We start from the raw sequence: 23596 nt of genomic DNA on the forward strand, positions 1-23596 counted from the left end.
GTGATTGCTGGGTCATATGGTAATTCTGTTTTTATTTTTTAAGGAACTTCCATACTGTTCTCCACAGTGGCTATAGCAATTTACATTCCCACCAACAGTGCAAGAGGGTTCCATTTTCTCCACACCCTCTCCAGCATTTGTTGTTTGTAGATTTTCTGATGATGCCCATTCTAACTGGTGTGAGGTGATACCTCATTGTAGTTTTGATTTGCATTTCTCTAATAATTAGTGATGTTGAGAAGCTTTTCATGTGCTTCTTGGCCATCTGTATGTCTTCTTTGGAGAAATGTCAATTTAGGTCTTCTGCCCACTTTTGGATTGGTTTTTTTTTTTTTAATATTGAGCTGCATGCACTGTTTATATATTTTGGAGATTAATCCTTTGTCCATTGATTCATTTGCAAATATTTTCTCCCATTCTGAGGGTTGTCTTTTCGTCTTGTTTGTAGTTTCCTTTGCTTTGTAAAAGCTTTTAAATTTCATTAGGTCCCATTTGTTTGTTTTTGTTTTTATTTCCATTACTCTAGGAGGTGGATCAAAAAAGATCTTGCTGTGATTTATGTCAAAGAGTGTCTTCCTATATTTTCCTCTCAGAGTTTTCTAGTGTCTGGTCTTACATTGAGGTCTCTAATCCATTTTGAGTTTATTTCGGTGTATGGTGTTAGGGAATGTTCTAATTTCATTCTTTAACATGTAGCTGTCCAGTTTGCCCAGCACCACTACTTGAAGAGACTGTCTTTTCTCCATTGTATATCCTTGACTCCTTTGTCATAGATTAGTTACGATAGGTGCGTGGGTTTATCTCTGGGCTTTTCTATCCTGTTCCATTGATCTATATTTCTGTTTTTGTGCCAGTACCATATTGTCTTGATTACTGTAGCTTTGTAGTATAGTCTGAAGTCAGACAGTCTGATTCCTCCAGCTCTGTTTCTTTCCCACAAGACTGCTTTGGCTATTCGGGATCTTTTGTGTCTCCATACAAATTTTAAGATTTTTTGTTCTAGTTCTGTGAAAAAATGGCATTGGTAGTCTGCTAGGGATTGCATTGAATCTGTGGATTGCTTTGGGTAGTATAGTCATTTTCACTATATCGATTCTTTCAATCTAAGAACATGGTATATCTCTCCATCTGTTGGTTTCATCTTTAATTTCTTTCATCAGTGTCTTATAATTTTCTGCATACAGGTCTTTTATCTCCCTAAGTAGGTTTATTCTTAGGTATTTTATCCTTTTTGTTGCAATGGCAAATGGGACTGTTTCCTGAATTTCTCTTTCAGCTTTTTCATCATTAGTGTATAGGAATGCAAAAGATTTCTCTGCATTAATTTTGTATCCTTCAGCTTTACCAAATTCATCGATTAGCTCTAGGAGTTTTCTGGTGTCATCTTTAGGATTCTCTGTGTATAGTATCAAGTCATCTGCAAACAGTGACAGTTTTACTTCTTCTTTTCCAATTTGTATTCCTTTTACTTCTTTTTCTTCTATGATTGCTATGGCTAGAACTTCCAAAACTCTGTTGAATAATAGTGGTGAGAGTGGACATTCTTGTCGTGTTCCTGATCTTAGAGGAAATGCTTTCAGTTTTTCACCATCAAGAATGATGTGTGCTATTGGTTTGCCATATATGGCCTTTATTATGTTGAGGTAGGTTCCCTTTATGCCCACATTCTGGAGAGCTTTTATCATAAATGGGTGTTGGATTTTCTCAAAAGCTTTTTTCTGAATCTATTGAGATGATCATATGGTTTTTATTTTTAACTGGCTAATATGGTGTTTCACATTGATTGATTTGTGTATATTGAAGAATCCTTACATCTCTGGGATAAACCCCACTTGAGCATGGTGTATGATCCTTTTAATGTGTTGTTGGATTCTGTTTGCTAGTATTTTGTTGAGGATTTTGCATCTATGTTCATCAGTGATATTGGTCTGTAATTTTCTTTTTTTGTAGTCTCTTTGTGTGGTTTTCGTATCAGGGTGATGGTGGCCTCATAGAATGAGTTTGGGAGTGTTCCTTCTTCTACAATTTTTTGAAAGAGTTTGAGAAGGATGGGTGTTAGCTCTTCTCTAAATGTTTGATAGAATTCACCTGTGAAGCCATCTGGTCCTGGACTTTTGTTTGTTGGAATACTTTTAATGACAGTTTCAGTTTCATTAGTTGTGATTGGTCTGTTCATATTTTCTATTTCTTCCTGGTTCAGGCTTGGAAGGTTATACCTTTCTAAGAGTTTGTCCATTTCTTCCAGGTTGTCCATTTTATTGGCACAGAGTTGCTTGTAGTAGTCTCTTAGCATGCTTTGTATTTCTGTTGCAACTTCTTTTTTTTTCATTTCTAATTTTATTGATTTGAGTCCTCTCCCTCTTTTTCTTGATGAACCTGGCTAATGGTTTATCAATTTTGATTATCTTCTCAAAGAACCAGCTGTTAGTTTTTTTGATCTTTGCTATTGTTTTCTTTGTTTCTATTTCATTCATTTCTGCTGTGGTCTTTATGATTTCTTTCCTTCTACTAACCTTGGGTTTTGTTTGTTCTTCTTTCTCTAGTTCCTGTAGGAGTAAGGTTAGTTTATTTATTTGAGATTTTTCTTGTTTCTAGAGGTAGGCTTGTATTGCTATAAAATTGCCTCTTAGAACTGCTTTTGCTGCATCCCATTGGTTTTGGATCGTCATGTTTTCGTTGTCATTTGTCTCTAGGTATTTTTTGATTTCCTCTTGAATTTCTTCAGTGATCTCTTGGTTATTTAGTAACGTATTGTTTAGCCTCCATGTGTTTGTGTTTTTTACGGTTTTTGCCTGTAATTCATTTCTAATCTCATAGCGTTGTTGTCAGAAAAGAAGCTTCATATGATTTCAATTATCTTAAATTTACTGAGGCTTGATTTGTGACCCAAGATATGATCTATCCTGCAGAATGTTTCATGTGCACTTGAGAAGAAAGTGTAATTGGCTGTTTTTGGATGGAATGTCCTATAAATATCTAGTAAGTCTATCTTGTATAATGTGTCATTTAAAGCTTGTGTTTCCTTATTTATTTTCATTTTGGATGATCTGTCCGTTGGTGAAAGTGGGGTGTAAAAGTCCCCTACTATGATTGTGTTACTGTTGATTTCCCCTTTTATGGCTGTTAGCATTTGCTTTATTGAGGTGCTCCTATGTTGGTGCATAAATATTTACAATTGTTATATCTTCATCTTGGATTGTCCCTTGATCATTACATAGTGTCCTTCTTTGTCTCTTGTAATAGTCTTTATTTTAAAGTCTATTTTTTCTGATATGAGAATTGGTGCTCCCGCTTTCTTTTGATTTCCATTTGCATGGAATACCTTTTTCCATCCCCTCACTTTCAGTCTGTTTATGTGTCCCTAGGTCTAAAGTGGGTCTCTTGTAGACAGCATATATACAGGTCTTCTTTTTGTATCCATTCAAGCAGTATATTTCTTTGGGTTGGAGCATTTAATCCATTTACATTTAAGGTCATTATCGATACGTATGTTCCTATTACCATTATCTTAACTGTTTTGGGTTTGTTACTGTACGTCTTTTCCTTCTCTTGTGTTTCCTGCCTAGGGAAGTTTCTTTAACATTTATTGTAAAGCTGGTTTGGTAGTGCTGAGTCCTCTTAGCTTTTGCTTGTCTGTAAAGGTTTTAATTTCTCCATCGAATCTGAATGAGCTTCTTGCTGGGTAGAGTAATCTTGGTTGTAGTGTTTTCCCTTTCATCACTTTAAATATGTCCTGCCTCTCCCTTCTGGCTTGCAGAGTTTCTGCTGAAAGAGCAGCTTTTAACCTTCTGGGGATTGCCTTGTGTGTTTTTTGTTGCTTTTCCTTTGCTGCTTTTAATATTTTTATTTGCATTTAGTTTTTGATAGTGTGATTAATATGTGCCCTGCTGTGTTCTCTTTGGATTTATCTTGTATGGGACTCTGTGCTTCCTGGACTTGACTATTTCCTTTCTGATGTTAGGGACGTTTTCAATTATAATCTCTTCAAATATTTTATCAGACCCTTTCTTTTTCTCTTCTTCTTCTGGGACCCCTATTATTCAAATGTTTTTGTGTTTAATGTTGCCCCAGAGGTCTCTGAGACTCTCCTCAATTCTTTACATTCTTTTTTCTTTATTCTGCTCCGTGGGAGTTAGTTCCACTATTTTATGTTCTAGGTCACTTTTCCATTCTTCTGCCTCATTTATTCTGCTATTTATTCCTTCTAGTGTATTTTAAATTTCATTTATTCTGTTGTTCATCATTGCTTTTTTGCTAATTTTAAATGTTTCTTGTATTTTCTCCATTCTATTTCTAAGATTTTGGATCATCTTTAGTATCATTACTGTGAATTCTTTTTCAGATAGGTGGCCTATTTCCTCTTCATTTGTTTGGTCTGTTGGGTTTTTACCTTGCTCCTTCATGTGCTGCATATTTCTCTGTCTTCTCATTTTGTTTAACTTGCTGTGTCTGTGGTCTCCTTTTAGCAGGCTGCAGGTTTGTAGTTCCTGTTACTTCTGGTGTCTGCCCCCAGTGGCTGAGGTTGGTTCAGTGGCTTGTGTAAGCTTCCTGGTGGAGGGGCTTGTGCCTGTTTTCTGGTGGGTGGGGCTCGATCTTGCCTTTCTGGTGGGCAGGGCCACATCCAATGGTGTGTTTTGGAGTGTCTGTGAACTTTTTATGATTTTAAGCAGTCTCTCTGCTAATTGGTGGGGTTGTGTTCCTGTGTTGCTAGTTGTTTGGCATGGGGCGTCCAGCACTGGAGCTTGCTGGCCGTTGGGTGGAGCTGGGTCTTAGTGTTGAGAAGGAGATCTCTGGGAGAGCGCTCACCAGTTGATATTACGTGGGGCTAGGAAGTCTCTGGTGCTCCAGTGTCCCGAACTCTGCTCTCTCACCTCAGAGGCTCAGGCCTGACACCAGGACTGAGCATCAAGACCCGGTAATAATATCGATGCTTCTTTAATAAAACAAAATTGGCCCTTGTGTTCTGTAAAAATTTGCATGCTACTTCATTTAAATTTTAAAAAGCCATGTCTTAATCTTAGTTTACTGATCTGGAGATGATTGATGCTGCCCTATAAAAATGTAACCTTCACAGTACTGACGCAGCTTCAGATTTTAGAATTTTTCAGAGACACATCTCACTATTATGTGACATTCAAGAATGTCATCTGGATATTAAAGATAAGGGTATGCACAAAAATGCACTACAATTCAAGTAGCAGCATCTCTCCTGCTGATCTAAATTTATAATATTAAATTATAGACTCCACAAACGTTGTGCTTATAAATTTCTAAGTGTTTAACATTTTAAAAACAATTAGAATGGGGTCAAGCAAGTATTATGGAAAATGGCATAATGGTAGCAGAACTTTTAAAAGGTCATTTAAAGAAAGAAGTCATTTAATCAAAAGTTACTATATTTTTTAAATCACTCATTTACTATTCTTCAGTGATCATAGAAGTCATAAAAGCATTTGAAAAAATATGAAATGCCCTAGAGTGAATAACGTTTACATAGAAATTTTGAAAATCACCTTAACCTCAGAAAATTCATTGTTGAAAATATTTAATTAAATACATATTAATAGTGTATACAGTATAAAACAAGTCTGATAATATATTCAAGTGCTGTGATTTGTTAAATATAGTATAATAAAATGATTTGTAACACACTATAGACATTATAAGCAAGTAGTTATCCCTTGAGTATGTGCTTGATAATCTATGATGTGGCTTAAATGATATGCATGGCAGAAGTGGACTGATGTTCCATAAGCACTTCACATCAAGGAAGCCATCTGAGCTAGAGTATTTCCATGTATAGTAATCCTAACTAAGGCAGAAGCCCTTACTTAGAAAGAAACAGGATAGGTTCATTTTCTAATTATTTTTTCCTTCTGTTGTCATTCACCGTTCAACTTTTATTTTGTTACACACAATCTTGGCTTTTTACTCCTTAAAAGCCACCAAAATGCTCATAATTTGCATTTGCACAAGAGCACAAACTATTCTATAGTCGGTCAGTGCAGTTTGAGATGACATGACCACATCATCAGTGATTAATGATGAGTTAAATTGTTCAGGCCGTTTGGATTAAAATGCAGTTAACCTATGGCAATATTCCCTCTGCTTTTTAGGTGATAGTTTAATTCTTATTCATATTCATAGTTGGAAAGGAGATTCTAGTCCAAATATAACCACTCTGATGGACTTTTGATTCAGGTATATATTTACATACATATATTTTATACATTATATATATAATATATTACAGTGTATAAGATAACACAATTTTTTCCTTGGTTGGCAACCATGTATAGCATTTAATAGGAAGTCGCCTGTGCCCCTCCATCATGGGAAACCACTCAGAATATTTCTAGATACTTAAATAGTTTGATCACATGGATTGTCTTAGTTCTAGCAAGTGATAATTTATCAGCCACGGTGGTTGAAATATTGCTCCACCTACAGAAAGAAATTCATGTGTGAGTATACGTGAGTGAGTGACTAGAAGGATAGAGAGGGCTTCCCTGGTGGTGCAGTGGTTAAGAATCCACCTGCCAATGCAGGGGACACGGGTTCGAGCCCTGGTCTGGGAAGATCCCACGTGCCATGGAGCAAGTAATCCCATGCACCACAACTACTGAGCTGTGCTCTAGAGCCCACGAGCCATAACTACTGAGCCCGTGTGCCACAACTACTGAAACCTGTGTGCCTAGAACTCGTGCTTCACAACAAGAGAAGCCACCACAATGAGAAGCCTGCGCACCACAACGAAGAGTATCCCCTACTTGCCGCAACAAGAGAAAAGCCCACGTGAAGCAACAAACACCCAACACAGCTTAAAAAAAAACTAGGATGGAGGTCTATTAGAGGGAAGAATAGTTTTATTAATCATTAATGCCTCCTCCTCTTCCTCCTCCTCCAAAAGAATAAAACAACAAAACATAACAATATATATGATAAAATAGCCAATAATACATCCACAATCCAAAATAACACACTGTGAATATTGTTCTGTTTCCCTCTCTCCCTCCTTCCCTCCCTCCTTCTCTCTCTCTCTTAGTTGGGAGTTGCAAAAGGAATATAACTACTGTATCACCTTCTGTTAAAATATTACAGGTAAAACTCATACCCTGTTTAACTTCCATCCCTATCCTGGTTTTCTTTCCCTCCCACTCCTCATACAGATAAGCGCTGGTATGAATTTGAAAGGTATCCTTCCAGTCTTTATGTTTTACATAAACAGACATAGAAAAAATATAGTAGAGTTTTTCTTTTTAAAATTTCATATAAATGACAAGCTTTGCAAATCCTTCCTCAACTTACCTTTTTTAATCTCAAGAATATGTTTCTGATATTCATCTGTGTTGAAAAGCATTATAGTTCATTTATTTTCACAGGTGCATAGTATTCTGTTGTATGAATATGCAACAAGTCATTAACCTAGTTCCATGTTTATGGACATTCAGTCTATTTCCAATTTTTAACTATGATAAACAATTTTTAATTGAGCAGTGTCGTTTGTGTTTCTTTGCCCTCTGAGGGAGAGATTCTCTAATGCGGAACTCCTGGTTTGTATAATCTGGACATTTTCAACTCTTCAAGGTATTGATTGCTAAATTGCTCTCCAGAGTGAATGTGCCAACTTACAGTTCCATCAGCTCTGTATGAGAATACCATTCCTCACACCCTTACTAAATTGGATATTATCATATATTTTAATTTTACTTTGGACTCTTTATTATTTGAGTTGTTATAATTGTGTAAGAGTTTTGAAATTCACATGTCAAAAATAAAATTTATAAAGAGTAAAAAAATGCTCACATCATTTGACAATGATTTCATATTTGAAATCTCAGGAAAATGTTGTAAAATTAAAAGGTTGAGGTTGCAGTGTGGGAGACAGGTGGATAGCAAAGGTGATGCTGGAGGAGAGAGAAGAAAAAGGATGCAGCAAAGAAGGACAATAAAAATGGAAAGAATAGAAATTAGACAAGGAAATCCTAGAGGGTCTTGTTTCAAAAACATCTTGGGGGCTTCCCTGGTGGCGCAGTGGTTGAGAGTCCGCCTGCTGATGCAGGGGACATGGGTTCGTGCCCCAGTCTGGGAGGATCCCACATGCCGCGGAGCGGCTGGGCCCGTGAACCATGGCCGCTCAGCCTGCACGTCCGGAGCCTGTGCTCCGCAACGGGAGAGGCCACAATAGTGAGAGGCCCGCATAAAGGAAAAAAAAAAAAACATCTTGGATAGAATCTGACTACCTCATGATGTCATCTACTTGGTCCAAAATTCTTGGGAAAGCTATCTACCTCAGTGCATTGTCTACTTCTAGGGGCTCTTGAGAGAGCCTAAGTTTCAGGTCTCTGACTGAGATGGACTTATATTCAGAGTATCTCTTATACCTCTTGAATTGGAGAGACATGAACCCAGGGTTGGACCTCCTGGAGTTTAGGAGCAGTGTTAGTGGTAAGGAGGATGAAGTATGGGCACTTTAAACAGAGTTCAAGATCAGTTTCCTAGTGATATTGCCTCCAGATAACTAAAGATCCAAGTTCTAGGTTATGGAGTGGTTTGGATATTAAAACTGGAGGAAAAGCAGCTTCAACCTGTTGATGGCAAGTGTGATTATAGTTAATCATTCACTTGTAGTATTTTAGAGAATCTGAATTGACAGGTTAGAATTTTTGAAAATCCAAGGAGAATAGGGAATTCTCATGGGTCAGCCATTTATTATTTTATATGGAGACGATTGGTGTCACTCAGCAGGAGGAGACTGGAGTGCAGTCAAGGCTAAGAATAAAATATCAGGTCATTTGCAGATAAAGTTCTCTTGTCAGTTTAACAAACTTTAATTCTGATCGTCCATTAGCTCTTTATATCATTCCAGAATGTATACTAACGCCAAATATATGAAAACTCTTATGATCTAGCAGTGTACTACTCCTGGATGTTTACCCCCCAAAATGAGTGTATATTTCTACGAAAAGACATGTACAAATATGTCCATAGCAGCATTATTTGTAAGACCTCAAATGTTAAAATTTCCAAATGTGCATCAACAAATAGAATTCATAAATGGAGTGTAATGACAAAATGAAATAGTATACTGCAGTATAGATGAGCAAACTACAAAAACATGTAACAACATGTTGAACAAAGGAATTCAGACACATAAAAGTACATAATTTACATGTTTTATTATTCCTTATTGTGTATACTGATATCCAAGGACTGCTATTGGCTTGAGAGCATTGAGTTTCCTCATGATATTTTGATTTTCTTTAGAAATTTTGTTCCATTGCATTTCCATATAACTTGTAGAATTCTCTCTCTCTCTCTCTCTCACTCTCTCTCACTCTCTCTCACTCTCTCTCACTCTCTCACTCTCTCTCACACACAAACCCCCCACACACACACAGGGACACATTTCTAGGATTTTTATTGAAATTTTATTGAAGTTTGGGAGAATTTATGATTTTGAGTCTTTTTTTTTTTTTTTTTTTTGCAGTACGAGGGCCTCTCACTGTTGTGGCCTCTCCTGTTGCGGAGCACAGGCTGTGGGCATGCAGCCTCGGCAGCCATGGCTCACGGGCCCAGCCAGCATGTGGGATCTTCCCGGACCGGGGCACGAACGTGTGTCCCCTGCATCGGCAGGCAGACTCTCAACCACTGCACCACCAGGGAAGCCCATATTGAGTCTTTTAATCCATGAATATGGTATATACTTCTATTTATTTTGTATTTATCAACATATCATAGAATGTCAAGTAGCCTCACAAAGATGATGTGAATCTCTCCATATTCATTTTTATTTATTAGCTCCCTGGCTGTTTGCACTTGAGCTACACTGCTTTTCTTTCTTTTTCTCAAAGGAGTGAAGTTTTTATCAGTTCCAATGCCTTTATACATGCTATTCTTTCTACCTGGAAAATTTTTCCCCACATCTTTCATCCTTGGCTACCTTCTGTCTCATATCTGTTCTTCATATCTCCACATAAATATAGTTTCTTTAAGAAAGTTCTCAAGGGGCTTCCCTGGTGGCGCAGTGGTTGAGAGTCTGCCTGCCGATGCGGGGGACACGGGTTCGTGCCCTGGTCCGGGAATATCCCACATGCCGCAGAGCGGCTGGGCCCGTGAGCCATGGCCGCTGAGGCTGCATGCCTGGAGCCTGTGCTCCGCAACGGGAGAGGCCACAGCAGTGAGAGGCCCGCGTACCGCAAAAAAAAAAAAAAAAAAAATCCTCAAGAACTCCAGATATAAATGAGATAAGTCCTGATATTCTCTTCTAACACCCTCAAGTGTTTCTTCACAGGACTTATCACTGCTTTTGATTTTTCATTTTTATGATTATTTGTTAATTTCCATCCCCTCCAACAGACTGTGTGCTCCATCAGGGCAGGACCACTTATGTCCTATATATTGTTCTATCTCAGAGCTTATCTTGGTACCTGACACATAGTGGATTCTAAATATATTTGTAAATTGAATGAATGATTGATTGAAAGAATTCAAGAGGGAAGGTCTTAAGTTGATAGCCTGTGGCATTGTGTCAACCAAGGTTAAAATCTTACCTCCATCACTTACGAGCTGTGTTTCCTCATTTACACAATAGGGGAAATGGACATCTTCTTAATCAGCTATCCTATTTTTCTGTTTCATCCCAGTTCTGGCTCAGATTCCAGACCCTCTAGAACCCATGCCTGTAGTCAGCATTCATCTTTATCTTTTACAACCACCCACAGCACTGTAGTTTCTAAAACAACCCAGAACTTTATTTTAGTTCTGCAAAAGCAGTCTAAAATCAATAAGAGTAGGAACCATGCCTTTCAATTAATTAGGACCCAAAGCCCTGTATCAAGCATGCAGTTGATATTTACAGTAAGTACAGTCTAATACTTGTTATTAAAAAGCTGTTTATAGAGACCACAGAATCCCCCCATTTTAGAAAAAGGAAGGCTCTTAGAGATCACCTAGTGTACTTCCTTATTACACAGATGAGGCAACTGGGTATTAGAAAGGGAATAGGACTTACTCTGGCCTTTACTACTAGTCAGTCACAGAATGAGTATTCCCAGTCTAATATACTGTCTCTGAGTTGCTTCAGCCCTGCTGGATTAAGCCAGCATCTATTACCAAAGTAATCATTAAGGGATCAGGGTTGGAACAAGAGAAATCCTGCATGTGATACGATGTCACTTTGAAAAGAAGTAGCTCTGTGACATTAGCAACATTATAGAAAGCCCATTTTAAAGTGTGCTTTGTAGGCAGACATTCAACAGGGGCCAGATATAGCTTCCAGAGGGAACAAAACTGCAAACATTAAGTTCATTATACTAAAAAGAAAACAGAAACTGTTAACTTATTAAAAACACCCATTTACACATTTTAAAATTTAATTTTACTAAGGTGTAGCATAAATTAACCATTTTAAAGTTTACAATTCAGTAGCATTTAGTATGTTCACAATGTTGTGCAACCACCATCTTTATCTAACTCCAAAACATTTTTATCCCTCCAAGAGGAAACCCTGTACACACTAAGCAGTTGCTCTCCACACATATTTTAACATAGTAAACTTAAATATGTGATCGGTACTTATACTATGTACATATTTACAAGGAGACAAAACTAGACTGAGATTTTTGAAATGGTTGCAACAAATTCCCCCTTTTTTTTTTTGCGGTATGCGGGCCTCTCACTGTTGTGGCCTCTCCCAATGCAGAGCACAGGCTCCGGACGCACAGGCTCAGCGGCCATGGCTCACGGGCCCAGCCACTCCGCGGCATGTGGGATCTTCCCAGACCGTGGCACGAACCCCTGCATCGGCAGGCGGACTCTCGACCGGGGCACGAACCCGTGTCCCCTGCATCGGCAGGCGGACTCTCAACCACTGCACCACCAGGGAAGCCCAATAAATTCCCTTTTCTTTCTTTCTTTCTTTCTTTCTTTCTTTCTTTCTTTCTTTCTTTCTTTATTCATTCATTCATTCATTCATTCATTTATTTGCAGTACGTGGGCCTCTCACTGCCGTGGCCTCTCCCGTTGCGGAGCACAGGCTCCGGATGCGCAGGCCCAGCGGCCATGGCTCACGGGCCCAGCCGCTCCATGGCATGTGGCCCGGACTGGGGCACGAACCCGCGTCCCCTGCATCAGCAGGTGGACTCTCAACCACTGCACCACCAGGGAAGTCCCTCTCTTTTAATTTAGCCATCAACCATGACCTTTTTTTTTTTTTTTTGCGGTATGCGGGCCTCTCACTGTTGTGGCCTCTTCCGTTGCCGAGCACAGGCTCCAGACGCACAGGCTCAATGGCCATGGCTCATGGGCCTAGCCACTCCGTGGCATGTGGGATCTTCCCAGACCGGGACACAAACCCATGTCCCCTGCATTGGCAGGCAGACTCTCAACCACTGCGCCACCAGGGAAGCCCTAGCCATGACCTTTTTATGAACTCTTTTATTCATGTGTTTAGAGTTCTTTTTCATTTGGACAAGATAACTAATCACAGAGTAACTAAATGAAACAGAATAGCACATTTAAGCATTTAGTTTCTTACAATGAAAGCATTATAGAAAATTCAAATATTTTTTGAGTTTTCTAACTGGTAATGCTTTAGAAAGCAATCAGAATATACAACTACCCCTACACACACACACACACACACACACACTCACACACAAACATGCACACACCCAAACATACACACATATCCTCCTAACCCCTAGATAGGCAGCTTTCATTTCCCTGTGGAGCTAGAATCTTCATTTGGAGAAAGGAATCTCTGTTAGTTTTAGCTAGTGAAGCATCTCCCTTTGCTAACTGGCAAAGCTTTCAATTTGGAAGCTCAGAAAATCCTTCCACAGTGGGGTTTTGCACTAATGAGTTTATTAATTGCTATACTGCTTCCTGGTTTGCCAAGGTGGGTAATATCCTTTGGTGTTGTATGTATAGCAAGAAAATGTCTTCCTCAGAAGGGATGTTTCCCTTTTGGAAACAAAACAGTGCAAAGTGAAAAATACAGTCCTGTTTATTTACACTTATCCCTCTCTCCACTAGTCTCATCTGCTTGTGGAATAATATCACCACATGGTCAGATTCTGCTCTCCTAATGGAGACTAACGAAAGCTATGCAGATTGTCAATGCTTTATTCCTCCTTCACTTGTTCTTGCTAATTTCCCTTTCCATTCTCATTCTTCCAACCAGTCCCTATCTAAACTGCTTCAGTTTCTAAGCAAATGCATATTTATTATGGAGTGTATTTGGTGTGCCAAATCAATGCCTTATGTTTTAAAGCCTTACAGAAATGTAGCTAATTTTAACCCCCTGAGAGTAGGGTGCAGGGAGTGGGGGAACTTGAGAATATATTTATATCTGCTGTGATTTAGATTTACCTTTACTCTTGGAACTTAGCTGTTTACTGTATATTATTTACAAGGGGACTACACAGTAAATGAGATTTAATGCATGTCTGTGTTTGTCCAATACCAGCGAACCATTTCATCGAATCACAGAATCTTCATACTAGCAGGGATTTTTGGAATGCATCAAATCCAGCCTTCTCACTCTGTTTTAGGGGAAACCGAAATGCCTAGCATGGAAGGGAGTTGGTCAAGCTCAAATAGCAAGTTAGTGTCAGAACTGAAGAAATAGTCTCTCCTTTGGAAGGTTAGAATTGGCCAAAGACCCTGAGTGAATTTTCTGTGGAGAGCCTGACTGACTAAATGATGGTATAAAGTGCTTGTGAAGCACTTATTAGGAGTCTGGCAGTCTTTTAAGTGTTTTTATATAATAATTTAATGTACAGTTAACTCTTAAACAACACGGGGGTTAGGGGTGCCCACCCCTGTGCAGTTGAAAATCTGCCTATAACTTCACAGTCTGTCCTCCTTATCCTCCCTGCCTCTGTGTTCAGTGCAGTTCTGTATCCTCGGATTTAACCAACCACGGTTCATGTAGTACTGTAGTATTTACTATTGAAAAAAATCCTCTGTATAAAAATCCTCTGTTTGTATGAGCAAACAAGTAAAGCAGTCTACAGAGAGCAAACAACAAGGCTGATATGGAGAGAGAAGCAGACAGTAGGCACCGTGTAGCCTCAGAGTAAAAGAAGATGAAGGGGGATGTTGGGAGGGGGATAGAGGGAGGGGGACAGAAAGGGGCAGGGAATGGCAATGGGAAGGAAGAATGCTGGAGAGAATTGGCCTGATCATTTTCTATTTTCTGTGAATTCCAGCTTTATTTCCTGCAATGATTTCAATGAGATTCCCTGAATCCTTATAATAAATCTGTTTTTTTTTTCTTTGATCTTCTTGGGGTAGATTTCTGTTCCTAGTTTTTTTGCAAGTGAATAATCCCTAAGACAGATAGAAACTAAAGTTTGCTCTTTTACGTTAAAGATGATTTCTATGTGTCTTTGAGAAAGAACTGAGAGTAAACACTATGCCACCCACACTCTCGTACTCCACTCCACCCTCCTTTCCTTTCCCTCCCAGTCCTTTCATACTCCGCTTAGAGGCCACCTTGATGAATTCAAGGCCTCCTGTTTGTCACAGCACTCCTCTTCTAGACTTCAATGTGACTCCCTCTCAACCCCTTTCTTATCTTTTCACCCACATTGTCTGTTCCAAATCTTGATTCCTCCTTTCTTTTTGCCCCATCTCAATGTTGCCAAGTACTTCAAGTGAAACGAAGAAAATGTCCATTTAAGGAGAAAAATATTTTCTGTGTCAATACAGCAGTTTCAATGCCATACATATTTCTTATAGAGGATCTCATGTTAATATCTGTATATGTGTACAGCAACTTAGAATTCATAAAACAGTTTTACATAAGCCCTTTCGTTAAATTCTCACAATAAAGTGATGAAGTAAATAGGGAGGGTTTTTAAAGTTTAAAAACTTTGGAATTTTATCCATTTAATTGGAAACACTTTTGGGGAAGGAGCTACATTTTACCAATTTTTATAACTCTCAAAGTGATTGGAGCCTAGCGAGGATTTCATGTTGTTAAAAAATGTAGGAAAAGTAAATGAATGAATAAGTGAATGAAGAATGGATGAATGAATGACATTATTAAGTGGTTTATCCATATTTTCTTAATATTACAAGACCAAACCAATTCTAGAACCAAGGTGGCTGACTCCTAGTATAAACATTTTTTCTATCATATCAGCCTGCCAACACTCAGTGTGAATCCTACTTATACACCTCTAATAAGTAGGAACTTTTAATACTATCTTGACTCCATTAATTGGAAAAGACTATCTCCAACCTGATCTTTCAAAGGCATTTTCCAACACTACATTTATTTTAAGAAAAGTCTGCAGATAGGCATTACAAAGATATATAAGAGCATAGAGGAGGCATAAATAAAAATAACTGGACATTTTAAAAACAAACAAACCAGAGTTTATACATCTAAATGAGTGCTGTCCTTCTAAGTAGTCCCCCTGGGAGAATACGCACATATTCCAATGATGGTGCCATTGCTCAAAGTGCCTTAGGAACTCTTGTATGGGAAGTGACTTCTAAAACAGATTGGAAAACCACCCAAGAATTTGGAAAAACCACACCATTTTATTAGTTTATATTCATACTTTATATAAAAACAAATCTCTTTAGACATATCTCACAGAATGTCAGGTAACATTCTAGTTAGATACACTTATAAATTTCTCAACGCACCATGAATTTTCTCTTCATAATAGAACAGGCTGAAAAATTTATCTTCCATATGTGGTGACCATTGTCAGGACTACTAAATATTATCTAAATTAAAAGTAGCCCTTTCAGAAACAATTTTTTTTTATCCTTTTCAACTTGTTGTAGTGCCTGTACACATCTCATCTGTGTGACAAGAACACCAGAAAGCTAGTTGGAGAACCACATGCCTTTATGATGGCTTCCTAGAAATTAAGTGGGTCTGCTGGGCTCTTCCAGTCTGTTGAGAACAGCTGCTTTTGGCTGCTGTGGTTTTTAAGATGAAAAAAGCTGAGGGAACCATCCAGAATTTTGTTCTTGATCATAGGTTTCTGAAATGGATTTTAGTGGCATTTATATTGGAAAGATATCTGGGACTATGTTCCTTTATATATTTGGTTCAGTATTTTTTTTTAATCCATTCATTTATTCCAGATTGTTCCCATCATTTTGCTAAGGCTTTGAGAGAATCCTTAGCATTAGGAAGTTCCAACAGTGAAAAATTGTCTGTAAAATATGGTAACAACCAAATGAGCACTCAGGGGAAGCTGTAGTACAGTGAAGATGATATTTAGAACCAGGCAAGTAGACTGTGACATGCTTACGAGCTGTGAGACCTCGAACCAATAATTTTCTTTTCTTCATCTGTTTCTTAATTTTTGGAATGCAAAGTGTGATATTGACCTGGAAGTTTTTGTTTGTGAAGAAAATATGAATATCTTTTGTCGAGTGCTCGGCACAGTGCTACACATATCATGTGGTCTACAAATGGCCCTGCTACTATTATCATTGTGATTACTTAAAGGTACTGTTTTATTCAGATTAAGCTGAGATAAAAAACAGCCCCCCCTCAAATATCAGTGGTTCAAAAGAGATGCATTTCTCACACCATCGTCCAATGGTTGCTTTTATTTAGTGACCCAGAGATCTTCGTATGACCATTTTGTACCACTGTCATCACTGAGTGCTTTGTTTCCATTTTTGCCCAAAGTTGTGAGAGAGACAGCCTAGAGAAGACACATTTACTCTCATCTGCATCACAGTAGAAGCATCTCATCACTTCTGCTTCTATTTCCACTAACCAGAACTCAGTCAAATGGTCCCCACAAAACTACATGGAGACTGGGGAAATGTGTTCTTCTTGCCTGTCAAGGTGGGCTCAAAACAGTATTTTTTTGCCACATAAAGTTTCTTTATATTGATAATAAAATAAATATCTGTACAACAGCAATAATAACCACTTGCTTTGTTATACTGTTCCAAATGACTATCTTATCTCATTTCTCTTCTCCATTGAATCGAATAATAGTTTTTTCACCTTTGAGATAGCACTCAGCTGAAATCTCACAAGTGAGTTTCCCTGTGAATGTCCTTTCAGCATTGGAACTGATTTTTGTCTGAAAATGAAATGACCTTGCTGTGTAGGGCATCCCTTCCAATCAGCAACTTAACCTGGATGAATGAGGCTTTATGAACGGAAAATATTCATTTTGGTGCTGCAGCTGCCCTGTGTGGATAGAGTACAGAGGCAAATGGGTCTGCCCATTGGACAGTGAGACCCATGCTGCTGAGGCATTTCCAGAACTTCTTCCAGTGCAGATGACAGGTTCATCTGGGCTGGTTTGTGTTCCAACTAGGGCTCCCTCTTCCAGAACAAAGTTCCAAGAGATATTGTTAGCATTTCTAACTGGAAATAATTAATAACAGGTCAGTGTGTCATAATGAGAAAGAAAGAACCAGTGCCACAGCAACAGCTGATACCAGGGAAGAATAATTCACAGAGAAATTAATTAGGACCATTTCCATTCAAAGAAACAATATATTAAGAACTCCCACCAAAAAGTGGATCCTGCCAAATTAGTAATCGCTATAAAAAGCATTCTGCTCAAATGGAAGCTGAAACTCACTTTGAATCTGACTGCACATATATAAATGATCAGGAACAATGTGCTACATCTATTCAAATATAACTGCAGTGCTCAATAGGAATATCCTAAGTCATATTCTTTTATGAACCACTGTTTTCAAATCACTAGTTGCTCCCACTGTGTATAAACAAGTATGTTAATCATAGAAATGTACAGTGTATGCAGCTCAACCATTCTCTCGGGTTTACCCTTCTGTTAAGCCAAATAATCAGCAAGTGCATCTGCATTTTGGCATGATGTTACCAGTGTATATTGAGGGACATATAAAAGAGAGTGCTATAAATGCTAAGCTGTGTTAACTCTTAGTTTCATTTCCTACATACCTCTTAATTCTGGTCACTGTTCTCAGTCTCTATTGTCGTTAACCCAGCTACCGTCCGTCTTTTACCTGGGCAACAGCGACAGTTGCATGACTCAGATTCACTCAGCTCCCTTCTAATCCATTTTTACCGGAACATAAAAGTAATCCAGGGTGGGCCACTCCTCTGCTTAAAACATGCCAAGAGCTTCCCTTATATTCAGAATGAATCTAAATTCCCTACCATGACCTCAACGGTCCTGTTAGATTTGGCTCCTTCTAATCTCCCCAACATGATCTACTACTTAGACTAGACCTCAAGGTCAAATACATTTTGATTAGAGTGCTTTTGCCCCAAACTTTCTTGGGTGTCTCTTTGGAAAGTCCTATCAGAGCTAATTCTCTGACCATGTAAGAAATGTCTCATTACTTTACAGTCTCATATCATCTTGAGTTCTAAAGTATTATTAATTAGCTTAGCTGACTAATTCATTGAAAACAGGCTCCATTTATATGTTGGCTGCTGCAAATAATCTAATTGCAAATTAAGAAGGACATATGTCTGACATGGAGGATATTCAATAGAGTGTAAGTTAATTTCCAAAAGGGATTCCAAATAATTATCTGTGCACTGCCAACACTGGTGTCAGAAGTCTAACCTTCCAGAGGAGACTGCTTTTTGAAAAGGAAATACCTCACTTGGACACATGATTTCTTATCTTTTCTGGCAAGCACTTTGTGTTATTACCTTACCACCAGGTCTTCTATGTCACCTGCAACTTTTGACTTCCTCAGGAGTTTGGGGTCACAATTATAAAGGGAGTTGGGGTCACAGGCCTTCCAAACATCTTCCTGCAGTCTTCCTGTAGTCATTGCATTGACTAGGGCCATGGGTCTCCAATTCCTGCCCTGAAGAATACAAACAGAGGTAGGAAATCTGGATTTCTATGTTGTCATCAAAGCTGATACCTATATCTCATTCCTCTAGTGAAGAAATGATGTGCCATGAGGACCTTGGAGTGAACGACTTTCTACTAGCACTTTTCAGATCACAGAGAAAACACATCTCCTGCTCACTCAGATCTAGCAGAATGTTTCTTTAGTTTTAATGGAGGTAAGCCTTAGAGGGTCCAGGCTGCTTATCAAAGACTCCCCAAGAGTATTATTAAGTGGATCATTCACAGCAGCTCTAATGTCAAGACAAGCAAGATGCTATTCATGCTTACCAATCTGACTTGGACAGCTCCCAGACAGTCTTCACAGCATCCTCCGTGTGACTTCTGGGCTGTTAACAAGCTCTTCTGCTACATTCATCTACTTAGCTTTCAGCTCTGCTAGTTTCTCAGTCAGAGTCAGCAGTCACACATGTGCCTTGCCTGTTCATTATATCATCTTCCCCAAAGAATAATAGCATGGGCCTAGGAAAGAAAAACACGTTGGACAGGCAGCAGTTTAAGGGTGACTTCCTTGACTAAGAATACATCCTATGACGTCAGGATGAGTAATGTTGATCTCTGAAGTAACATCTGCTCATTCTTACACACTGGGTTTACAAGCTCCTCTCAAAAGCTAGGGCAGCAGTAGGTAGTTAGAAACCATTAGGATTAATTGAGTGACTCAGCAAGAAAGTAAAAACAGTAAGTGCTGTCTTGAAAGGAATTTCTGGTATTCAGGAAGCAGCTGGATAAAAAGACTTATGAAAGGTCAAAGATTGACTTTGGTATTAAAATATGATAGAGAACTCCAGCTCAGCTTTTCTTTGAGGAGCATCTGTCTTAGTCTACTTAGGTTCTTATAACAAAATACTATAGCTTGTTGACTTAAACAATGGAAATTTATTTCTCAAAGTTCTGGAGGATGGAAGTCTCAGATCACCATGCCAGCATGGTTGATTTCTGGTGAGACTTCTCATCCTGTTTTGCTGTTTGCTTACATGGCCTTTCTTTGGTTCATGCACAGGTAGAGAGAGTGAACTCTTTCATGTGTCTCTTATAAGGACACTAATCCTGTTGGATCAGGGCCCCACGCTTATGGCCTCATTTATCCTTACTTATCTCCTTACAGGCTGTATTCCAAATACTGTCACATTTGGAGTTTGACTTTCAACGTATGAATTTTAGGGGGACACAACTATGATGATGCTATGCATCATCTTTAAGAATATCCTGGATAAGTTCGTCCAGGTTATTGTTTTTGAACATCAAATTCACTAGGTTTGATTATTTCAATGAGAAAAGTCTCATTGACCCCAATTATTCATGGAGAGATGGGGAGGAAGCCAAGCAAGATAAAAGATGAAGAAGTGGATAATTTGTGTCCTGTAGATGGGAGCCTACTCTTATTTCTCTATTCATTTGGAAAGGAAGATAAAGGTTTATATTCCTACCCCAGTTTTAACCAAGACCATTCTAATTTTGTTTCATTAGATATTGGTGTTCCACATAAAATGTGTATAAACAAAAGGTTCTGTTAATTAAAAAATAATTGGAAATCCATGGGTTCAGATTAGGAGTCAGCAAAATTCAGTTTTTGTTGCCACCTGCTTTTGTAATTATAGTTTTATTGGCAAAGAGCCATGCCCATTTGTTCCTGCAGTGTCTGTGACAGCTTTTGCTAGGAGGGTAAATTTGAGTAGTTGTGAGAGAGACCATATGTGACTCACAAGCTTAAGATACTTACTGTCTGGCTCTTCACAGAGAAAGCCTGGCCAGCCCCTAATTCAAATGATCTACTTTAGAAATCCACATGATTAACTTCTTCACTAACTAACTTGAGGTCTTAGAAGTGTCCCCTGACCCCACTGACTGGATCTAATGTGCCTCCACAGTTAGTTCTGTTTACTGCTACATATCATATTCTTGTATTGCATTATACTGTAAATGTCTATTTACCTGACTTATTTGCACATGTAAATATAAGTGGCTTGAGTGCAGTAATAATATTAGTCTTGTTATCCATTGTATCCTCAATACCTAGAATACTATCTGGAACATAATAGATGCTTACGAAATATTTGTTGAATAAATGAATGAATTAGAAATGCATTCGATATTTAATTCAACAAATATTTATTAAGTAGTTGTTATGTACCTCATACTTTTTAAAGTCCTGAGGATACAGTAGAAGCAGAGGAAACAGACAGAAATCATTGCCATCATGGGGTTTACATTGAAGTGTGGGAAGCAAACAAGATGAAAACAAGATGAAAACAAATTTTTAAGGGTGTCAGTATGATAATTACGAAGAAATAAAAATTAAACCATAAAGGGACATAAGAAATATTGGTGTTGGGGGCATGAGGAGGAGTTGGATTAAAACTTGAGATAAGGTGGTCTGGGAAGGTAGACTTTGAATAAAGACCTGAAGTTAGTGATTAATATAGCCAATAATTATAAAAAAATAATTTAAGTAGAGTTAACCCTGTGAGTAGTAAGGAGAATTCTAGGCAAGGGGAGAAATTGGGAAACAACTTATAGGTGGGAGAGATCTTGGAACATATAAAGAATTGAAAGACACCCAGAAAGCCTACAGTTATATGATGCTATGATTCTTAAAAAGGGAGAGTGATAGAGAAAGGGACTCAAATGTCTCTAGTTCCAGGTCTTTCAACAAAGAAAAGGGATCACAGAGTATATGGTTACAGATATCAAATAAAATCTGAGTTCTAGCACTCCATATTAGAATCAACTGGGAGTCAGTATGTTTAAATGGTATCCAAAGACGATTGCTTCTTATTTTCTTCTATTTTAAGATTTTATAGGTTTCTGTAGAAAAGAGGGCATTCAGGAGAAGGGCAGGAATTGATAAACATCATTTTCTCCTGATAAACATGAACTTCCCCGTATTAACTCTCTTAAAGTAACTCAGCAATATGATTTAAGAGCCTAGTAGAGCGTTGGGAGAGAGAGAAATTGGAGGCATTCATTCTTATGTTCTTTTATTTGTATAATTTGTGTTGTGGTAGTGCTGGATCAGGGAGATATGCCTTCAAGACATTTCTATTCTAATAAAAGGGAGATGAGATGTACCCAGATAATGAAAACATAGGCTGATTGGAAGAGGTGATTTGATGTACTGTGAAGTATGTGGGTTCTGGAACCAATATCCCTGGGTTCAAATCTTGGATGCTGATATTTTTTGTGTGAACTTAGTCATTTATATATCCAGTCTTTGCTTCAGTATTTTCAAATGTATAGTGGGAAAAATGCTAACTGCCTCATAAGTTTATGTATGATCTTTGAAGAGTGATCGGCATGTGGAAAGCACAATATTAGTGTTTTTTCTTAAATTATCATTGACTATATTAATTTTGAACTCTTTATTAAATACCCAGATGGATACAAAAATTAGGCAGTTGGGATTCCAGAGGGAGGTGCATAGTAGAGATGTAATTTGGGTTGTCATATGCATATAGATACTTTTTAAAGTAATCAGACTAAATGAAGTCATCTAAGGAATGAGTGCAGATGAATAATAAGATATGTCTAAGGACAGAACTCTGAAGCTCTCTAGCATCTATAGGTCTGAAAGATGAGTGGAAAGCAGCAACAAAGATTGAGAGAAGAAACTTCTCTGTAATGGACGGATTTGTGTCCTCCAAAATTCATATGTTGAAGCCCTAACCTCCAGTACCTCAGAATGTGACTGTATTTGGAGATAGGGCATTTCAGGAAGTGATTACTTTAAAATGAGGCCATTAGGGTGGGCCCTAACCCAATATAAGGAAAACCGTGTAAGGATACAGTGAGAAGATGGCAATTTGCAAGCCAGGGAGAGAGACCTCAGAAAAAAACAAACCTGATGATATTTTGATCTTAGCCTTCTAGCCTCCACACTGTGAGAAAATAAATTTTTGTTGTTTAAGTCACCTAGGCTGTGATATTTTACATGGCAGCTCTAGAAAACAAATAGAGTTCCATATGGTAAGTCAAAAAGCAGACATATTTGTTGTCTAATAGCCAAAAAAGAAAGGAGCTTTAGGAATGGCATGATCATCTGAGTGAAGTGCTACAATAGGTTTGAATAACTTAAAAACAGAGAAAGGAATGTTGGAATATGGCAATATGGAGGTTATCAGGTGGAATTCTGAACAACAGGATGGTTGTGTGGGTACAGAATGGCTGTAAGTGTATGGGTTGTTCACTCTCATGATCACATGACTGACTGGGAGCTGTGGTAGGGGCTGCTGCTTTCACACTATCATAAACTCGAAAAATTATAAGTCAAGCCATCATAAATTGGGGACCGTCTGTATTATCATGAATAACATTTAACATACCTAACTTTTTAAAAGATTTACATCAATTTAGATTTTTCTCCTTATTTACTGGCTTTGGAGCTCACAACCAGCCCTTTTTAAACCCTTATGTTCTGGTTTTTGAGCTCTTAATTTTGTTTCACATTTAGGTCAGGTATAGAACATCTTTGAGTTTTTGTTTTTGTTTTTCCTTTTCTCCAGTATGTATATGAGGAGCATGATTTCTGAGCACTTATATATCTGAGTATCATATTCTTTTCCCCTCAGTCATGGAGCACAACCTAATTGTGTATTTAATTCTTGGATCACAGAGTTTTATCTTCAAACTGTTTAGAAACATCCCTAGCTTGTTGAGGTGGAGTGTGTGTACTTTATGTCCAATTGTGGGCAACCTATACTTTTCCACAGACATTTCAATTTCGAGTTCATGTC

General features: G+C 38.2%; 1 long non-coding RNA gene across 2 annotated transcripts in view; it reads left to right on the forward strand.

Annotated features, from left to right (window-relative positions):
• Positions 1-23596, forward strand: part of LOC309797200 — a 1037104-nt gene that overhangs the window by 845048 nt on the left and 168460 nt on the right. The window lies entirely within an intron of this gene.

Source organism: Mesoplodon mirus (assembly GCF_964341445.2).
Source record: "Mesoplodon mirus genome assembly, chromosome: X".
Taxonomy (NCBI): Eukaryota; Metazoa; Chordata; class Mammalia; order Artiodactyla; family Ziphiidae; genus Mesoplodon; species Mesoplodon mirus.